General features: G+C 38.2%; 1 protein-coding gene across 1 annotated transcript in view; it reads right to left on the minus strand.

The window, feature by feature from the left end:
• The window catches only part of LOC100670508 (myb/SANT-like DNA-binding domain-containing protein 3), a 164,479-nt gene that overhangs the window by 75,133 nt on the left and 66,400 nt on the right, over window positions 1-22,946 (minus strand). The window lies entirely within an intron of this gene.

Here is a 22,946-nt window from a genome sequence, read left to right on the forward strand (position 1 = left end):
CAATTTTTCTACTTTGGCCTGCCAAGACCTTAAGACACTTTTCTTACTATTGTCTTACTTAGTATTTTTTTTTCTAGTGATTCAAGTTACTTCTTAAGGATAACATGGATATGAATAACTAAAAGAAATCTTAATCATTTTGATACCCAGAATAAATTTTGGGTGATCATATTCACTTCAGACAAACTACTTTCAATACAAAATAATTATAAAGTGAATTTGAATTGCATAATATATATACATGGAGCATTTAAGTGGACAGAATGAAAGAGTGTCTTAGTTACCCAGTGCTGCCATAACAGAAATACTACAAATGGATGGCTTTAACAAAGAGAAATTTATTTTCTCGCAGTCTAGTAGGTTACAAGTCCAAATTCAGGGTGTTGGCTCCAGGGGAAGGCTTTCTCTCTCTGTTGGCTCTGGAGGAAGCCTTCCCCTGGTCAAGGAGCTTCTCAGGCTCAGGGACCCCATGTCCAAAGGATGCACTCTCCCCCTGGTGCTGCTTTCTTGGTGGTATGAGGTCCCCAACTCTCTGCTTGCTTCCCTTTCCTTTTGTCTCTTGAGAGAGAAAAAGTGGTGCAGGTCACACCTCAGGGAAACTTCCTTTACCTTCGATCAGGGAAGTGACCTGAGTAAGGGTGGAATTACAATCCCACCCTAATCCTCTCAACATAAAAATTACAATCACAAAATGGAGGACAATCACACATGGCCTAAACAAGTCGATACACAAATTTTTTTTTGGGGGGGGGACATAATTCAATCCATGACAAAGAGATTCTAAATCTTACTACATGTAAGATTTTTAATGACTGATTTAATTTTACTCTACCACTGGAAGCACAATCAATCAACTGTACTAATATTCTGTGGTCATTTTGCTCCTGCTCTATTGCTCTGGAAGCATCAAATTAGGCTTTCTAAGGAATCAAACAAATTGCTTCAAGGTTCGTGCTAAATAAAGCTGCCAATCACATAGGATTGAGTGAAAGCCACTGCAATACACTTCTCATATCTTCCCTATTGGGAATGGGAGCTAGAACAAATGCACCTATCCAAACAACAAATGACTTAAAAAAAAAAAATCCCAAAGCAGTAGTGAACACGTGAATCTGGGGGCAGAGAGGACCAAGTTAACTTCCAACTCTGTCACTTAATAGTTGAGTCACTCTGTGAAGAGCAATCCACCTCCTTAGGCCTCAGACTCCCCATCTTCTGAGATGATGCAAGGTCTCTTGCATCTCTAAGTCTATTCCAAGATCATCATGAGGTCTTGGCAAACATCAAGAAGCACTTCTTCAGGCAATCTCCCATCCCTGGTTGTTTTCTATTTCTATATTTCAAAGCAGGACTTGGTGGACTGAGTCAAGGAGGTTACATGTCTAGTTATATCAGTTCTGGGTGATATTTCATTGCCTCTCTCTGCCCTATTTGTTCTCACTGCTCGGTGATGGTGTCTTGGGTCTCCCTCCTACTCCTATATTGGCCATCCAAAACACTTTTTTTCTTTTCCTGAAATGGATCTCAGATGCACAAAATTGGATTCCTCTGAAGTATACGCATACACACACCAAAAAAGACATGAGCGAAAACTTAAGAGGAAACCAATATAGCTGTTTTGTTGTTTTTACTTTTTCAGAAATTATTATAAGCATCAATGACCATCTTCTAATCCCTTCTCACCCCAGCTGTGGAGGTTTTATGTTCTTGGTTCTCCTCATCCCCCACTTTTTGCTTAATTTTTCTTTCCACTTTGATCATTTGCTTTAGCTCTTGAGGTTCAATTCTAAGTGTAGAGTTTTTATTCTATCTATCTACCCCTCTGCTGGGAATTTGCACAAGGTCTAGTTCTAATTACTGTCAAATACACATCTTAAGATGCAAGGAAGATAACTAAATACTAACAAAGAACCACCCAGGAAAAGAGGGTTAAAATACATAATATCTTAGCTCAACTATACGCTTAAACGAGTTTAAGCCAAAAAAAAAAACCAAACACGTTGCCGTCGATTCCGACTCAGAGCCACGCTACAGGACAGAGTAGGACGGCCCCACAGAGGTTCCAAGGAGCACCTTGTGTACCTGAACTGCCGACCCTTTGGTTAGCAGCCATAGCACTTAACCACCATGCCACCAGGCCTTCCTAAACAAGCTTAGAGGCACAGAAATAAAAACTGCACAATCTGGCAAATAAAATTTAGTGCATTTCTCCTCTTTCTTTTCTTGTAGCCTTAAAGTTCACACTGGCTTTTATTATCTATAATACAATGGAAGTCACTGGTAGTTGCAAATGGTTAACACACTCAGCTGCTAATTAAAAGGTTGCAGGTTCAAGTTTACCCAGAAGTGCCTTAGAAGAAAGGCCTGGCAATCTACAGCCAAAAAATCAGCCACTGAAAACCATATGGAGCACATTTCTACTCTGACACACACGGGGTCGCCATGAGTTGGAACCAACTCAACAGCAACTGGTTTATAATATCATTTCATATCTTTTTTAAAAAACCACAAGGATAAGTTTTTATTTTATCTGTGGGTCAAGGTCATGCTCTAAGTTGCCACTTGCTACCTTGGCTTGAGATTATTTTGAGCTATAATATGTTCTACCTGTTTTTTGTTTGTTTTTTTTTTGTATGGTGAAAGACTAAGGTAGAACCTAAACCATCCCTACCACTCAGACTCACAACGTCTGGTAACCTAAACTTGTTAGGGCATCTGTTTGCATGAGGGACTAAGGAACATTTGGGGAGAACAATCATCCTTACTAAAGTGAGGCAGAAAAGCCTGGCCCAATATACAAAGCCTTAACAGGAGTGATCCCAAGCACAATGTGGTGTCTATCACTTGGACTATCCCCCAGCCCAGCCCCAAGAGCTCATCACAACAGAGACAGAAGGACTATGATAAAAACAAAACAAACAAAAAAGAAAACCTGAAAGAATGGCTTTCACTAAAAATTCTGAAGCAATGAGATGCAAAAAGCCCTGCTCTCTAATGCCCACATGACAAGATACAACAGAGAGGAAGAAAGAGGTCATGCCTGTTTGGCACCTCAACCACGGAGCATATCAGCAGAAGAAGCACACCTGGCAGGACAGTACAAGGCCAAGAAGGTGGGAGCCGTGCCAGGCAAGAAGCTAAGCCTCTGAAATCTGGCAGGAGGAAGTGATGCGCAACTGCAGGGGCAGCACACGTCAAAGGAAGAAAAAGACAGGTGCCATGTGGCAGTTGCCAGAATATTTTAGAGAAGCCACAAGAAACACCCTTTGGAGAGAAGGGGGCATTAAGAGGGAGCTAGAGGTTCTGCGTTAATAGGTGAGGGTAAAAATCATGAAATTTCGATTTCACTAGTTATTAGTCATATTTTATGCCTATCTTTCTATCAAATCTATGTTATTTTCATGAGTATCTGCTTTAATGGTGATAATTCAGTTGATCAGGAAGCGATATTAAGGGTTTTTACTACAGGGTCGGAGCCCTGGTGGCGTAGTGGTTAAGAACTTGGCTGCTAACCAAAAGGTAAGGCGTTCAAATCCACCAGATGCTCCTTGGAAACTCTATGGGCCAGTTCTACTCTGTTCTATAGGGTTGCCATGAGTCAGAACTGACTCGACAGCAACAGGTTTGGTTGGTTCTGTAGAGTCACTACGTATCCGAATTTTAGGGTTTTATAGGGTCGCTATGAGTCAGAATCAGAAGCGATGGGTTTGGTTTGGGTTTATGTATCTAATACTATGGTAAGACTTTGGGATATAGAAAAGTACCTAACGGGGGGTTATAATCTTGCTAGCATATGGAACAATTAGTGAAGAATTCAATTTAGTCTATAATTGAGGGATAAATTGTGTTGTACAGGCTATGCCTACTCCAGGAGTTTCAAGAAGTAGGATTTAAAAATGGATTTGAAGTGTAGGGTGCAGTGTCAGAGAAGGCAAGACATACAAAGAACTTGAAAATTAAGTAAGATTTTGTTTTTCTGATTATAAAACTATATAGTATCACTGTAGAGAATTTGGAAAAGACATTTAAAAATAATGCTAGTTGCCCACAATACGTAATATTAACAGATGAAGAAGAAAAGAGAATGTTTTTATCTATATAAACGACAGAAGTGAAAGGAGACACACAAATAATTTAATAGTATATACAAACAGTAGCAAACGGTAGTAGTAGATACAATGGTTCCCAAACTACGTTCCTTCGGAAAACTGGTGTCCTACACTAGGGTGTGCCTTCATTAAAATCAAATAACTATTTCATTCCTTCATTGCAAGGAAAAAAAAAAATCAACAGAAAGAATTTTCTCAATTTTAAGGTTGTTTTTAAATTTATATTTCTTAGGCCATCAATATGAGATTGCTTCCTTGTTAGCTATCAACAAAACTAATGTTAAGAGATAAATAAAGAAATTTATAAACAAATCTCAACAGCTAATCATGCTCAGTTTGACTGTTTTAAGAGGACACAAGGTTATGAATGTCACTAGCTTATGAATGTACATCTTAAATTGTTTTGTTACTGTGGTAAACCAAAATTAAACCCACTGCGTCAATTCTGACTCATAGCAACCCTATAGTACAGGGTAGAACTGCCCATAGAGTTTCCAAGGGGCACCTGGTGGATTACGAACTGCCAACCTCCTGGTTAGCAGCTGTAGTACTTAACCACTACACTACCAGGGTTATTGTGGTAATCACTGCTAATTGCCAACATTGTATCCATTCTTCCCTTCTTACCCAGTAAGAGAATCCCAATTTTGTTCAGGGAGGCAAGGTGCTAGCTGAATGACGTGTATTTTCCAGCCTCCCTTGTTTTGCGCCATAGTTCAAACATAGGCACTGTCACTTCTTCATTCTTGCATTCATTTTCCTGCCTAAGGATGTAGCAGCCATCTTATATGCATGAAAATGAAGGCCACAAGCTAAAGACAGCAGAGTGTAAAGACAGTAGCAAGAGAGCAGAAAGACAGACCTACCCTGGATTTCATCCCTCCAGACTCGCTGTTATAGGAAATAAATAAATATATAAATAAAGCCCTTATGATTTAAGCCAACTACTGGTCGAGTCTCTAATACGAGCAATTAAAAACATAATCCTGATAGGACTGCAAGTAAATTTAGTTAAGATAAACATATCTAAACAAAAGCCGTAAATAATTTTGTGCTACATCACAGTTCACATGATAAATTTATCAAGAAGCTCATGATTTCCTGGTGCACAGAGAACCACTGCCTTAGCTCAAACTCTGTAGAGAAGGAATCTAATTTTGGCTCATCTTGCTAAATGTTCTTCCTTTTTATGTATTCTGTACAGTGCTCAGCATCAAGAGGTCACTCTACTACCTGTCAATGATGATGGTAATTACACACCTGCCTTACTGAGCCCAAAATGGAAATTCAGCAAAATGGATGATGAGCCATTTACTAAGGCCCTCAAAAAATCAATTCTCCAAGTAGAAATATTTTACACAAAGAAACACCGAGTGGCTCAAAATAAAAATATTCTGCTGTGGTTACAAATCAGCCTACCATACAGTACTCTAAATGTAAAACTTACCTCAATTTTCATTAACATTTCAAAGCTGGGAAATAATACACACCAGAGGAAGGAATCCTACTTACTATGAACTTCAGCTGCCAAAATCCCCACCTTCTGACACCACTAAACAGGTTCAGGTGGGAGTTCAAAATGAGACTGACCATCCCTCCACGATGATATGCATTTTCTACCCTTCTTCTATAAGGTAATTCTGGAGTTCTCATGCGTCAGCTAACATTTATGGAGAGCCAAAAGTGAACAGAAAACTTCACAGGATGTTCCGATAGAATTTGGGGTTTCTCAGCCTCAGCACTATTGACAGTTTGGGCCACTTAATTCTTTAAAATTGTGGGCTGCTTCCTGTGCATTGCAGGATATGAAGCAGCATCCCTGGGCTCTACCCATTAGATGCCAGCAGCATTCCCCCAAATTGTGACAACCAAAAATGTCTCCAGACATTGCCAACTATCCTAGGAGGAAAACTGTCCCCAGTTGAGAACTACTGTGAAAGGTGAAACCAAACACTTTACGCTCATTCTCTAGCATAATCACTACAAGGAAAAAGTGTCAAAATAAGCAGCAATCTCCAAGATCTCTACACATCACCACAGCTAATTCTCATGTCAACAAAGGGACCGTAAACACATAACCTCTCAGTTTTTATAAGTCCTGGCTCACAGTGGTGGGCCCATCCTTTAATAATGCCTTAACCTTCAGTAAGCCTGACCTGACTTCGTCCTCCATCCTATCAAAACTCTTCTTTTCAAGGTCAATATAACCTTCTGTTCTAAAGATCCATTAGCTTTTTTCTTAATCTTCCAACTCTTTTCTGGAACATTCTACAGCAATTGACACTCCTGGCCTCCCCCTCCAGCTTGTTACTCTATCTTGACTATCTGACCACTTGTCATTTACTCATTCATTTTCCTTCTCCCACTGCCCAGTCCACACACACAGTACTCTTGCAACTTACTCCAATTTAATCAACTCTCCAGATTAATCTGTGTGTTCTATTCTCTGTAAACCATACCAACTAATGCCCGTGGCGCTAATGCTCAAGGCTGCATGGCCACTCCCTAGGATACCCATGAGCATTTTAGCTCCAACCAGGAGTTGCTCTTATAATTAAAGAGTCAGTTACATGTGCTACCCAGCCTGTGCACTTGTCACTGTAATTATGTGATTTCAACACTTCAAATAAATGAAAGTACCTTGTTTATATGAAAACTAAATTGAATGCTATGGAAAGACTTGGAAAAAATGAATTCCTTAAGAAATTGCTGTTGCATTGGGTTAGGCAAGATAAAAATCTAGAATTCTGCACCCACAAGTCTCTAAGTGTCTTTTTAAAGGGATTAAAACTAGAATTTGCAATCAATGCATTATGAGTGTGGAAAAAGGAAACTCCAACTATTCTCAAAGAAATTCTTGGCCCTCTCTCAAAATATTGGTTAACAAATATATATTTAAGGGTTTATATTCATTGTCTAGATGTTAATAGTTAATTGCATTTGGGAAAACCTGCCATTTTTCATAAAAGCATACCTATCCAATCTGACAGGACCCCTGATAAATGGTTTCACTCCCAAAACAAGTCCAGCTTGTCCATGCCCTTGTATCCAACTGCCTATAAGACAATTCCACGATATCTGTACTGAAAAGAGGGAAAATAGTTTTAATTTTTAAAATACTCCATACCAGGAAATGGTTCAGAACATTATGGTATAGCTATGGAATATTATACAGCTATTTAAAGAAGTTATGCATATAATGTAGCAATATGCAAATATGCTGATGAATGTCAAGTGAAAAGGCAGAAGACAAACTATACACATACACCATGATTATGAAGTAAAAATTTAAAAAAACATGAAAAATCCAGGTAGGAAAAAAAAATGGTAACAGCGATAGTGTTATACCGGTAGAACAATGGATGATTTTTTTCCCTTTCCAAGTTTCTGTACTAGTTAAATTTAATGTGGGAAAACAACAACAACATGATTTCAAACACAACCCCAGAGATAGCTGGCTACATAATGGACAAAGTACGACCAGATTCGCATGCTAATTCTTCAGCTTTTACAATAATAATACCTTATTTGGACATTATAATGATCATATGAGATAATATATTCAAAAGCAACTAACGCAGTGCCTAGAACAAATAGGTATGCAACAAAGATTCACCTTCTTTCCCTAGACATAACGTTCAACTTCCAAACAATCTGAGGTTGGGACAAATCATTGGTGACACACATGGGTGGAAAGACATTTTGGGGTAAAATCAAGGAACAGATTTAGTGAATGTTAATTTCAGTCTCTGCAAATCAGAAGAATTAGAAATTACATTATCTTCAACATGTTTACTAAATTAACCACATTACATCTTCTACTGTAAGGATATGAGGGAAAAAATTAAGTTTACTATTTTATGATACAAAAACAAAAGCAATTTACGTTAACATAAGACACATTAACAGCAGATGCCTAAAACTTTTCTAAGCTATATTTAACAAGAGAAATTTCTCATATGCCTCACCATTATCTGACTCTGATATTCTTCCATCCCATTCTGCATACTACTGCCAAACCACCCTTTGTTAAATAACACTTTGATCAGTCAATCATCTACCCCCACACCTATAATCATTCCCTGCTGCCTGCTTCAATTATAAACAGCTCCATGTCAAGGAGCTTCAGGCAAGGTAACCGGGAGGACAATCTGCAGCAGGATCAGATGGAAGAAAAGACCCAGCTCCCAAGTCAAGTAATAGAGGCGCCCTGGGTCTCTCTAGCCCTATCCAAACCCAAAAAACCAACCCTGTTGCCATCGAGTCCATTCCGACTCATATCGTCCCTATAGGACAGAGTAGAACTGCCCTATAGGGTTTCCAAGGAGCGCCTGGTGGATTCAAACTGCTGACCTTTTTGTTAGTTCTTTAACCACTATGCCAAATATCTGGAACTGTGATACTCTCTCCTGCTTCTGATCTCTGGGGTTCTGACACTAGCCTGGCAAACCTGTATTTCCTTCTCCCAGATCATAATGATGACAAACCTCTACAAGATTTCCTGACATGATATATTGTTTTGTTTTGTTTTAAGGGCAGAGTAAAAATAAATAAATAAAACAAATGTTTATTGTTATTATTGGTTGCCATTCATTCAATGCTGACTCATGGGATGCAACTTATTTTTTAATGCCCGTAAAAAAAACTTATACCAAAATATGAACCACAGTTATCTCTTGGTGGAATTCGTTCTTTTTTATTCAGTATTTTTCTGAATTGAGATTTTACAATGACCTTGTATTACTCTTAAAATCAGATAAAAAATTGGATGCTACAACATGGAATCATGCTAAGTGAAAGAAGTCAGACTAAAAAGGCCACATATTGTATGATTCCATCTAAAACAAAAAAACCAAACCCACTGCCATCGAGTCGATTCTGACGTATAGCGACTCTATAGGACAGAGTAGAACTGCCCCATAGAGTTTCCAAGGAGCGCCTAGTGGATTCCAACTGCCAACCTCTTGGTTAGCAGCTGTAGCACTTAACCACTACGCCACCAGGGTTTCCAATGATTCCATCTACTGTATATGAAATATCTAGAATAGGGAAATCCATAGAGACAGAAAGCTGATTAGTGATTGCCAGTGGCTGGGGGAGGAGAAACAGTGGGACTAACTGCTTTTAGGTACTGGATTCCTTTATGGGATGAAAGAAATGTTTTAGAATTAAATACTGGTGGTGGTTGTTCTAGCAGTGAATATACTAAAAACTACTGAACTGTGTACTCTTTTTTCCTTCTTTTTTATTGTGCTTTAGGCGAAAGTTTACACAGAATATTAGTTTCTCGTTAAACAATTTTCTTTTCCTTTTTTTATTGTGCTTTAAATGAAATTTTACAGAAACTGTATACTTTTAAATGGTGGATTTTATGTTAAGTGAATTGTATCTCAATTTAAAAAATTAAAAACAAAAAATTTTTAATTAAACAATCAGGCTACTTAAATTTTGGGAAAGTTGAAACAAAATAAGATAAGCACGCATTATAATGTGGTGTTTAAGAGGCAGAGCCTGAAGCCGAACTGCCGAGATCAGCATCCTGACTCTGCCACTTATTAGCCATGTGACATTGGTCATTTACCACCTCTGTAAAATGAGAATATTAAGAATACGTATTTCATAATGTTGATGAAGGACTAAACTAAGATATGGAAAGCACTTAGAACACTGCAGGGCACACAGTAAGTAAGCTATTAATAACGTGTTAGATTTGTTATTATTATTAGCTCTGGTGCCACAGAAGGCATTGAAAAATAAGCACTCAAACCAACTGTGAGCACAGAAATTGGCACAACCTTTCAAGGGATAATGTGGCAATATATATTGAAAATTTAATTGTCTTTATCCTTTAACCCAGAAATTCTATTTCTAGGAAATTATGATAAGGATAAAGTAAAAAATCATACACTGTATGTACCAGATTGTTAACTTCAGCATTTTTTTATAACAGCAAAGTGGAAACAAACTAATTGTTCATTTGTTTAAAATGAATTAAATATTGATAGAATACTACGTAATCATTAAAGTATGTGACAGAAATACTTATATTGATCTAAGACACAGCTATTGGTCTCTACTCATCAGGACAAAAGAGAAAGAAAGAAACCAAAGTCTCAAAGAAGAAACTAGTCTATAGGTCTGACAGCCTAAATGAGCCACAGATTCATCTACCCTGAGACCAGAAGAACTAGATGGTACTCAGCTACCACTACCTACTGTTCTGATCAGGGCCACAGAGATGGACCCTGATAGAATGAGAGAAAAATGCAGAACAGAATTCAAATTCTTAAAATGCCCAGAGTTACTGGACCAGTTGAGACTAGAGGACTCCCTGAGAATAATGACCATATACTCTTTAAACCTTGAGCCAAAACTATCCCCAGAGGCCACCTTTTGGCAAAAATAACGAACTGACACACAAAATAAAGGATATTACCCATGAGTACGGTGCTCCATTAAAAAATAATCTACATGAGACCAAAAATCAAAAATTAATCTAAAGCAAAGATGAGAAGATACGGAAGCAGGGAGATTAGTGCACTGGAAGTAAAAAACCAGAATGCAATTAAAGGGAATGTTGACTCACTGTGAAAATGTAACTAATGTCACCGAACAATTTGTATAGAAACTGTCAAATGGAAACCTAACTTGCTGTGTAAACTTTCACTGAAAACACAATAAAATGTTATTTAAAAAAAAAAAAAACTTCTGTTGCTATGGAAAGACCATTGTGAAGTAATAAAAAAAAAAATCAAACTATAAATCTAACAACAAGAATAACATGTTCTGGTTCTAACACTAAGGAGAATAGGAGGTAGCCAGAACCCAGGAAGTTACCTGCAAAAACAAGTATTTGCAAAACAACCTGCAAACTGGCATTGGAGAATCTGAATTAACTACTTTAAAAGAGAATTTAAAAGGACTTCACAAAACTCTGGTGTTTTAGAACAAATTCCAAACTTGGAGCTCCAATTACTTGATTATGTAACTATATGATCTTAGCCAAGCACTCAATCTCTCTGAAAAATCCCAGGCTCCTGGAGTAAAAACAGTCATAATAATCCCTTATAGGATTGTAAGGATTAAATGAAATCATTACAAAGAGTGCTGAAAACTATAAAGGATACTTTTCCTCTTTGGTTGAATCACCAAAACTTAAATTAAAAAAAAAAAACTTCAAACCTCACTATTTGTTCTAAAATAGTGAAAATTTTTTTTAAACGTTTTAAAATTTTAAGCCCTAGGTTTAATTTAAATGGGAATTAGGAAGCACTTGTGGACTAGACATAAAAGAAGAAAACAATAATGGCAAACACAACTGCACACCTAAAAATATACCTCAAAAAAAAAAGTAAATACATCTCAAGTCAGCATTCATGAACTTGAGATTATTTTCAAGAGATAAAAGAACTATAAAAAATTAACATAAGACTGGGCTAACTTGTGAACAACAGAGAAGCTAAAAATATCAATTAGGCTATGAACAACAGAAGTGATAGCAATACCAGCAGTTTAGATTTACTTGTAAAAGACCAGATGAAGCAACTGGAGCAAAGGAGAATGAAGGACACCAAAGACACAAGGTAATTATGAGCCCAAGAGACAGAAAAAGCCACACATCAGCCTGAGACCAGAACTTGATGGTGCCCGGCTAAAACCAATGACTGCCCTGACAGGAAACATAACAGAGAACCCCTAAGGGAGCAGGAGAGCAGTGGGATGCAGGCCCCAAATTCTCATAAGAGACCAGGCTTAATGGTTTGACTGAGACTAGAAGGACCCTGGAGGTCATGGTCCCCAGAACTTCTGTTAGCCCAAAAGAGGAACCATTCCCAAAGCCAACTCTTCAGACAGGGATTGGACTGGATTATGGAATAAAAAATAATACTGGTGAAGAGTGAGCTTCTTGGATCAAGTAGACACGTGAGATTATGTGTGCAGCTCCTGTCTGGAGGGGAGATGAGAGGGCAGAGGGGATCAGAAGCTAGCCAAATAGATACCAAAATAGAGAGTGGAGGGAAGGAGTGTGCTGTCTCATTAGGAGGAGAGCAACTAGGAGTATACAGCAAGGTGTATGTAAATTTTTTGTATGAGAGACTGGCTTGATTTGTAAACTTTCACTTAAAGCACAATAAAAATTAAAAAAAAAAAAAGGCCCATAACAAAACATAAGGAGACACAAGAACATATGACTAGTGGCCCTTAAAAAAAAAAAAAAAACTAGATAAAGAGCTGACAAGCCAAAATAAACTGAACTTGAAAACCCCAAAAGAGGTAATCTGTGACTCGGGAAAACCTGGTGGCATAGTGGTTAAGTGCTATGGCTGTTAACCAAGAGGTTGGCAGTTCGAATCCACCAGGTGCTCCCTGGAAACTCTATGGGGCAGCTCTACTCTGTCCTATAGGGTCGCTATGAGTCGGAATTGACTTGATAGCAGTGTGTTTGATTTGGTTTTTTTTGTGACTCCAGGGGCTCCAGTTCAACAGAAAATTCCAAAGTAAAAACAATTATCAGGAAAAAAGTTAAAGATTTTTCTAGTATAAGATGAAATAATCTCACCATAAACATTAAGAGACTACACAGAAGAATGGCTATCATCAAAGATTTCTTCCTCATATTTTTCCATAGTCCTCAAATTTTCCACATCAAGCAAATATTGCTTTATAACAAGAAAAAATTGGTGTGGGTTTTTTCCCCTGACTCAGAATATTTGCACAAAACGAGAGAAATGAACTACAGTTGAAAACATAATACCTGCCAAAGGTTTTCAAAGTAGAATATGTTAAAAACTTTAAAATTTGAAAAGATTTTTCAAAAAATGACGAGACAACTAAGACATGAAAACTACATGACACTTTTGAAAAGTAAATGGTTTTAAATATTAACAAAGAATTAATAATAAATCAAATCACCTAATAAATGAAAAGCACATACTGGAGAATTTTAAGATTCAAACACAGAATTTCAAAGCATATGAGAAGTATGCCAACCCACTAAATGTCTCATTTCTCCCAAGAGGACCTAATAACGGAACTAATAATAGGAATAATGAAAATAGTTCCCTTAAAACAATGTTTCTAACAATGGTAGGAAAAAAAGGGAGAGAAGGGTAAATGAGCTGAAGTTATCTCCCAGTGCAGCATAAAAGAAATTAAAAATTTAAATTCCATTAAAGAAATCACATAAACAGAGAAAATAAAGGATAGTATATACTTAGAAAATGATTGGCTATAAGAGAATTTCAAATTTTCATGAACTCCAAACTTCCTGGAGTCATGAAGTTTGGATGAATCCCTGAAATTACTACTCTGAGATAATCGTTAAACCTTAAACCAAAGATATCCTCTAAAGACTGCTTAAAACCAAACCAGTAAAGGTATGTCTGCCTTGAGAGTTACGCTCTTTTAAGATCTATTTATATGGGATCAAAGTGACAACTGCAACTCAAAAGATTAGACAGGAACCTAGAGGGCAGTGAATTTATGTTAATGGGAGAGGAATAATTCAGAAAAAGAGGGTGAGAAAGGTTGCACAAGTCAAAGAATGCAATCAATATCACTGAATTGTACATGTAGAAACTTGAATTGGCATACGTTTTGTTGTATATATTCTCAACAAAAATAAAATTCAAAAAAATACAATAACAAGTTTTGTTGAAGATGTAAAGAAATATAAAACCCTCATATATTGCTAGTAGGAATGTAAAATGGTATACCCATCTTAGAAAACACTTTGCCAGTTCCTCAAAATATTAAATGTAAAGTCATGGTTGTTGTTAGGTGCCAGCAAGTTGGTTCTGACTCATAGCAACACTACATACAACAGAAAGAAAACACTGCCCAGTCTTGAGCCATCCTCACAGTCATTGTTATGCTTGAGCCCACTGTTGCAGCCACTGTGTCAATCCATCTCCTTATGGGTCTTCTTCTTTTCCACTGACCCTCCACTTTACCAACCATGATGTCTTTCTCCGAATGGAGTGCCATTTGACTGTGGGGATCATAACAAATTATGTATAACATTGTGAAGAATGGGAATCGCAGACTACTTAATTGTGCTCATGAAGAAGTCACTCGAACAGAACAACGGGATACTGCACGGTTTAAAGTCAGGAAAGGAGTGCATCAGGGTTGTATTCTTTTACCATAGTTATTCAATCTGTATACTAAGCAAATAATCGGAGAAGCTGGACTATATGAAGCAGAACTCAGCATCAGGATTAAAGTCATGGTATGACACAGCAATTTCACTCCTAGGTACATAGCCAAGCAAATTAAAACATATGTCCGCACGAAAGCTTTTGTGAATGTTCATAACAGTGTTATTCATGCTAGCCAAAAACTGGAAACAACCCAAATGGCCATCAACTGATAATGGATAAACAAAATGTGGTATATCTATACATTACATTTTAGAATATTACTTGATCATAAAAAGGAGTGAAGTTCTAATACATGCTGCAACATGGATTAACCTTGAAAACATTATGCTAAGTGAAAGGTAGTCACAACAACAACGAAAACACATATTGTCTGATTCTATTTAGATGAAATGTCCAGAATAGGCAAATCCATAGGCAGATAGTAGACTAGTGGTTGCCTCTAGGACTGGGGGTGGGGAGGTTATGGAATAGGGAGTGGCTGCTAATGAGTGACTCTCCATCCCAAATTTTTGGGGGGATAAAAATGTTCTAAGGTTGATTGTGGTGACAGATGTACAACCCTACAGAAAAAAAACACTGGATTATGTACTTTTTTTAAAAAATGGAGGGTATCACAAATCATGTAAACGGGTAGAAGTGTTGAATGCCTATGAAAGTAGAAATATCTGGATTGGGGGACAAATCCTAACACTTAAAAACTAAAAGACACGGCCACAACTGATGACTGTCCTGACAGGGTGCACAACAGAGAACCCCTGTGGGAGCAGGAGAACAGTGGGATGCAGACCCCTAATTCTCATAAAAAGACCAGACTTAATGGTCTGACTGAGACTAGAAGAATCCCGGCGGTCATGGTCCCCAAACCTTCTGTTGGCCTAGGATAGGAACCATTCCCGAAGACAACTCATCAGACATGGAATGGTCTGGACAATGGGTTGGAGAGAGATGCTGATGAGGAGTGAGCTACTTTATCAGGTGGACACTTGAGACTGTGTTGGCACCTCCTGTCTGGAGGGGAGATGGTAGGGTAGAGAGGATTAGAAACTGGCAAAACAGTCATGAAAGGACAGACTGGAAGGAGGGAGCGGGCTGACTCATTAAAATTAGGAGGAGAGTAAATGGGAGTATGGAGTAAGGTGTACATAAGTTTATATGTGAGAGACTGACTTGATTTGTAAACTTTCACTTAAAGCACAATAAAAATTATTTTAAACAAATGGAGTGAAGAAGCAATATTCAGGTTGAGACTTATGCATATATGGACAAATCCAAATTTCTGTAGAGAAAACAAAATAAACAGAATTTATCGTGAAAAAAAAAAAAAAAACTAAAAGATAAACACAAAACCAGAAAAAAAGGGGGCCGTTCTACTCCATTCTATAGGGTCACTATGAGTCAGAAATCAACTCGAGAGCAACAGGTTTTTTTTTTTTTGGTTTATTATGACTTCAGGGATGCTTTAAATTTACCCTAAACAAAAGTAAAAGGTACAACAAATAATGAAATAATATTGAATGTACATATCCCAAACAAAGTAACAAAAACATACAAAAAACAAAAACCTGTAAAAAATAAATCTGAATCACTGTAATTGTAAGCCTCAATATTTCCTTAACAGAATATGACAAAACAAATCAAAAGTACAGAACTGCTATAAAGCATAAATTAAACCTTTCCTCTTGGTCGGGCAAACTTGGCGGAGTCAGGTTTGAGGGTAGGAGGAGGGACAAAAAATTGTAATAAATATATAATATACATAGATATAGAAAGAGAATACAATAAGACAAATGTGGTAAAATATTAATAACTGGTGAATCTGGGCACACTGTTGTAACCTTTCTCTAGGTTTAAGTAATTCAAGGTTTGAAATTTTTTCAATATTAAAACATTTTTTGAGTAAAATTAATAGTTACATAATACAGAGACTGAGAAAGCAAAGAGATAGTTTCTTCTCAGGGATACAAGGATTGTTCACAAATTTGTTCTTGTCCTGGGATACATCCAGTTAAATACCTAGAGATTTTATATAACACATCCTTAGACCATATGTAAAACCACAAAATTATCAGTAACATATCCAAATTCATGCATTGTGTAACAATGCTTAGAGGAATTTCAACATGTATACCTGCAATGTTAAGGAAAAAGAAATAATGGTCTGTTTCCACCTAAAGAATTGAGAAAGAAAAAAAAGGGTAAGTTGAAAAGAGGAAATACTAAAACTTAAGAAAGTAAAGGAAAAGAAAAAATAGATTTGATAAAAACACCATTAGAGAGGGTTTCAAGGAAAATGGTATAATCAGAGAGAGCAGGGTAGGTTAAAAATATGAAAAGGTAGGAGGTGAATTAAAAAACAAAAAAAGGGTTGAGGAAGAGTACAGTGGAGGTTGCAAGGAATACAGATGGGAAGGGCTGGGTACTGCAGAAATAAGGGTTTGTATTCAGTTTGGTGGCTGTGTTTTAACAGGAATGAAGATACATCAATTTGACTTTCCTCCCAAATTGGCTCTCCACCCCAAATTAAGAGCATCACAATTCACTCTGCCTCCTATAACAGGAGATCCAGAGGGGACGGTAGAAAAGATCAATGAAAAAGGCAGGCTGGGAGGGGACTCAATAAACTGAAGAGCTCCATGCCCCACCAGGCCATGCTAGCTGACTTCTGGATGTGGAAATGAGAGCCCAATGTTGTCAGATCCTCCAACTTCAGAAGGCAGGCAGAAATCCACATTTTTAGATGAAATCTTCAGATTTTTAATGATTGACAACCAATGCAATTTTTCTTTTTTAACTCCGTACAGGCCAAACAAGCCCTCTCAACTCTTCCCATCTTCACTGTGGTTACCTTTCACCAAGCTCCCAATCTCTTCCCTTCTCCATTCCATCTTCACCAACTCCAGACTTGGCTTTCTAAAACCATGATGTCAAACTCTCTATAAACTTCTCTTTCCTACAGAGCAAACACCAAACCTTCAGATTAGCCTTCAAGGCTTTCCATTAATGCAGCCATATGTGTGTGCATCTCATCTTCTACCTTAGTCTCCTGCCTTAATCCCCACATCATTTTAAAAAAAAAAAACCTGTTGCCATTGAGTCGATTCTGCCTCACAGCTGACTGCCTGCTAACCTAAAGGTTGGCAGTTCGAAGCCACCCAGTGGCTCCAAAGAAGAAAGTCCTAGAGAACTACTTCCATAAAGACTACAGCCAAGAAAACCCTATGGAGTAGTTCTACCCTATAACATATAGAGTCGCCATGAGCCTCACGTCACAGTATTCCCAAAACACTCTCTTCATTTTCTCACTGCTGTGCCTTGTCTAAAACCATTCGCTCAACTTAGAATGCCCACCCCACTCCCCTGAGGTTCTATGTTCATTCAGTCATTACTCCAGTCCACAAACATACACTGGGCACCTGACTTTGTGCCCGACACTGTTCTAGGCACTGCGGACACAGCAGTGAACAAAACAGGCAAAAATCTCTGCCTTCATGGAGTTTATATGGGGGGAGAAAGATGGCTGGTAAAATGTATACAGTAAGTCACATAGCAACAGGTGCTTTGAAGCAAGAAAAAAGCATGAAGGATAGGATAGGGGAAAGGCAAAGGGGATGGCAGGTAGGAAAGGTTGCATCATTTTGAATGTGATATTAGAAGTTAAGGAGATAAACAACTGGGACAAGAAGGTTCCAGGCAAAGGAACATCAACAGCAAAGGATTCAGGCAGAAATGTACCTGGTATTTCAAGCTGACATTCTACTCTCACTTTCAAAGCCCAGCTCCAGTGCCATTAACTCGATGAAACCGTTTTTGATTCCTCCAAGCCAGAATTATTCATTCCCTCAACACTGTATCTTCCTTAAGTTACCTCGGGCAGTATAAACCTTCTTTTCAGACATATTCAAGACTGACAGTCAATTAATTAAAAAAAAAAAAATCAGTTAAAGGAAGAAATCTTTTTTAAAAACAATAGATACGTGTTAACCATTTTAACATCAAACATAAAACTGCACATTCGTTTCCCAAGACCTTTTGAGCATGAGTCTGCTGCATACAGTTCTCTACCTTCTTGGATAGGCCACACTCAAAATCCATCTTCTACAATGACCATTTCCCTTTTTTTTTAAATAAAACAAACACTGGAGGCGGAGTCAAGATAGCTGAATAAGACAGACACTTCGAAGAAGCCCTCGTATCAACAAAGACCCGAAGAAACAAGTGAAACGAGTACACTTGTGACAAGCTGGGAGCCCTGAGCTTCAAAGGCAAGCTTAGAAAACAAACTGAGGGGCAGGCGAAGGAAGAGACCGTACAGAAGCGCAGTGGAGACACCGGACCTGAATCGCGGGGAGGCCTCAGGCACCATTCTGGGAGCGGCTGTGGCGGCGGGCGGGCTGGTACTAGCGTTTGGCCGCGGTTTCCTCAGGGAGAAGCAGCCAGCCACACAGCCCACTCACACCTCTGGAACCTAAGAAGAACGGCCCTCTCGGCAAAGGCTAAGGACTTGCCTATATTTCACCGCCCCCCCCACCCCCACCCCCACCCCCACCCTGGCTTCAGCGGCTGAATTCCCTGGGCCTGAAATAGGCCCAGAAACACTGGCAGCTTAATGGTTAAGTGCTATGGCTGCTAACCAAAGGGTCGGCAGTTCGAATCCACCAGGCGCTCCTGGGAAACTCTATGGGGCAGTTCTCCTCTGTCCTATAGGGTTGCTGCTATGAGTTGGAATCGACTCGACGGCACTGGGTTTAGTTTTTTTTCGTTTGAGATAGGCCCAGTTGAGCACCTAAAGCCATCCTCCCAGCCTTGGGGTGGGAAAAAACTTGCACATGGGGAAAAAGATAATTTGCTAGCTCCACTAACCAAGGGAGCTCAGGACAGAAGCAGCTCCTGTCCAAGCATAAACCGTCCATGGGCCTTAAGCACCTTTCCCTTCTGCATGGACCTGTGTGGGCCTATTTTGGGAGAATAGGCCCTTGTTGGCAGACTCCAACCATTTCAGCTGTGCAGTGGAGAGGTGGGTGTTTGATGTTTGACATTGCTTTGCTTGTTAAACAAGGTCCTCACCTACCCACATCAGGGACCTAAGGACTGGTAGCTCCACTAAGGTCACCCAGCCACCCGCGACAGGGGTCCAAAGATAACTAGTACCTCCCAGTCCTTACAACAAAAACTTTGCGTGCCCACGGTCCCTCAGAAGAACCCACCCACCAGCACGCTCTAGGGAACAGAGACGCATTTTCCTCAGAGATACTCTGGGGTCGGTTCTCAGCCCCCTGCCTTGTTCAGAGCGTGACACCCTGCTGCAATCACATACCTGTATATACACTGATCACCCCTGCCCCTCTAAGACTGTAGGACAGAGCCTGTACCACACACTTGATGATTAGCTACCTGGAAACCTGAGCTGAATTCATACAAGAAAACTGAATGGACTCCTAGACTAATAATACCTGATAACAGCTCTAGCCAGCTGGGGGCAGGACACCAGAGCTCCAAAGGCAAAAACAATCAAGCTAGCTCACTCAAGCAATCCATAAGCGTATACCAAAACAAAACAAAGCAAGAAGCTACAACACAGTAAGCAAGCATAAACTAATACAATGACTTATAGATGGCTCGGAGACAACAATCAATATCAAGTCACATAAAGAAACAGACCATGATCACCTCAAAAGGCTCTCAAAACAAAGAATCCAGGGATCTTCTAGATGAAAGTGCATTCCTGGAATTCCCAGAGCCAGAATATAAAAGTATAATATACAGAACCCTTCAAGACATCAGGAAGAAAATGAGACAATACGCAGAACAAGCCAAGGAACACACAGATAAAGCAATTGAACAAATTAGAAAGATTATTCAGGAACATAATGAAAAGTTTAATAAGCTGGAAAAATCCATAGACAGCAATCAGAAATTCAGAAGATTAACAATAAAATTACAGAAGTAGACAACTCAATAGAAAGTCAGAGGAGCAGAATTGAGCAAACAGACGATAGAATTTCTGAACTCGAAGAGAAATCACTTGGCACTAATATATATGAAGAAAAATCAGATAAAAGAATTTTAAAAAATGAAGAAACCTTGAGAATCATGTGGGACTATCAAGAGAAATAACCTACGAGTGATTGGAGTACCACAACAGGGAGGGATAACAGAAAATACAGAGAAATTTGCTGAAGATTTGTTGGCAGAAAACTTCCCTGATATCATGAAAGATAAGAAGATATCTATCCAAGATGCTCATCGAACTCCACATAAGGTAGATCTTAAAAGAAAGCCACCAAGACATATTATAATCAAACTTGCTAAAACCAAATATAAAGAGAGAATTATAAGAGCAGCAAGGGATAAATGAAAAGTCACCTGCAAAGGAGAGCCAATAAGAATAAGCTCAGACTACTTGGCAGAAACCATGCAGGCAAGAAGGCAATGTGATGACATATCTAAAAAACTGAGGTAAAAAAATGGCCTGCCAAGAATCACATATCCATTAAAACTGTCTCTTAAATATGAAGGTGAAATTAAGACATTTCCAGATAAACACAAGTTTAGGGAATTCGTAAAAACCAAACCAAAACTACAAGAAATACTAAATGGAGTTCTTTGGTTAGAAAAATCAATAATATCAGGTATCAACCCAAAACTAGAACACTGGGCAGAGCACCAGAAGTCAACCCAGACAGGGAAATCCAAAAGAACAAACCAAGGTTATAAAACAAAAACAAAACAAAAGCTCAAAACAGGATAACAGCGATGTTATTGTATAAAAGAAGACAACATTAGCGTAATGAAGAGGCACTAAGAGTGTAAACATACACCTTCCATATGGAGAGGAAGATACAGCGATAGAAGGAAATAAAAGTTAGGTTTAAATTTAGAAAAATAAGGGTAAATAATAAAGTAACCACAAAGGAGACAAACTATTCTACTCATCAAAATAAAATACAAGAAAAAAATAGAGACTCAGCAGAAACAAAATCAACAACAACAAATATGAGGAAAGGACAATATATAATCTACTCAGCACATAAAACTAAGTGAGAAAAAGAAACTGTCAATAACACACAAAAAACACATCAAAATGACAGCACTGCATTCATGCCTATCCATAACTACCCTGAATGTAAATGGACTAAATGCACCAATAAAGAGACAGAGAGTGGCAGAATGGATTAAAAAACAAGATCTGTCTATATGCTGCCTACAAGAGACACACCTTAGACTTAGAGACACAAACAAAAACTCAAAGGATGGAAAAAAACATATCAAGCAAAGAACAATCAAAAAAGAGCAGGAGTGGCAACATTAATTTCTGATAAAATAGACTTTAAAGTTAAATCCATCAGAAAGGATAAGGAAGGACACTATATAATGATCGAAGGGACAATACACCAAGAAGATATAACCATATTAGATATTTATGCATCCAAAGACAGGGCTGCAAGACACATAAAACAAACTCTATCAGCATTGAAAAGTGAGAAAGACAGCTCCACAATAATAGTAGGAGACTTCAACACACCACTTTCAGTGGAGGAAAGGACATCCAGGAAGAAGCTCAATAAAGACACAGAGGATCTAAATGCTGCAATCAGCCAACCTGACCTCACAGACATACAGAACATTCCACCCAACGGCAACCAAATATACTTTCTTTTCTAGTGCACATGGAACATTCTCTAGAATAGACCATATATTAGGTCATAAAGCAAGCCTTAGCAGAATCCAAAACATTGAAACATTACAAAGCATCTTCTCTGACCATAAGGCCATAAAAGTAGAAATCAATAACAGAAAAAGAAATCAAACAATTGGAAACTGAACAATACCCAGCTCAAAAAAGACTGGATTATAGAAGACATTAAGGATGGAATAAAGAAATTCATAGAATCCAATGAGAATGAAAACACTTCCTATCAGAACCTTTGGGACACAGCGAAAGCGGTGCTCAGAGGTCAATTTATATCAATAAATGCACACATCCAAAAAGAAGAAAGGGCCAAAGTCAAAGAATTATCCCTACAACTTGAACAAATAGAAAGAGAGCAACAAAAGAAACCCTCAGGCACCAGAAGAAAAGAAATAATAAAAATTAGAGCTGAACTAAATGAAATAGAAAACAGAAAAACAACTGAAAGAATTAACAAAAGCCAAAGCTGTTTTTTTGAAAAAAATCAACAAAATTGATAAATCACTGGCCAAACCGACAAAAGAAAAACAGGAGAGGAAGCAAATAACACGAATAAGAAATGAGATGGGTGATACTACAACAGACCCAACTGAAATTAAAAGAATCATATGAGATTACTATGAAAAATTCTACTCTAACAAATTTGAAAACCTAGAATGAATTCCTAGAAACACACTACCTACCCTAAACTAACACAAACAGAGGTAGAACAACTAAATAGACCCATAACAAAAGAAGAGATTGAAAAGGTAATCAAAAAACTCCCAACAAAAAAAAAGCCCAGGTCTGACAGCTTCACTGCAGAGTTCTACCAAACTTTCAGAGAAGAGTTAACACCACTACTACTAAAGGTATTTCAGAGCATAGAAAAGGACAGAATACTACCAAACTCATTCTATGAAGCCACCATATCCCCAATACTAAAACCAGGTAAAGACACAAGGAAAGAAAATTATAGACCTATATCCCTCATGAATGTAGATG

Source organism: Loxodonta africana, chromosome 9 (assembly GCF_030014295.1).
Source record: "Loxodonta africana isolate mLoxAfr1 chromosome 9, mLoxAfr1.hap2, whole genome shotgun sequence".
In the NCBI taxonomy this organism is placed as follows: domain Eukaryota; kingdom Metazoa; phylum Chordata; class Mammalia; order Proboscidea; family Elephantidae; genus Loxodonta; species Loxodonta africana.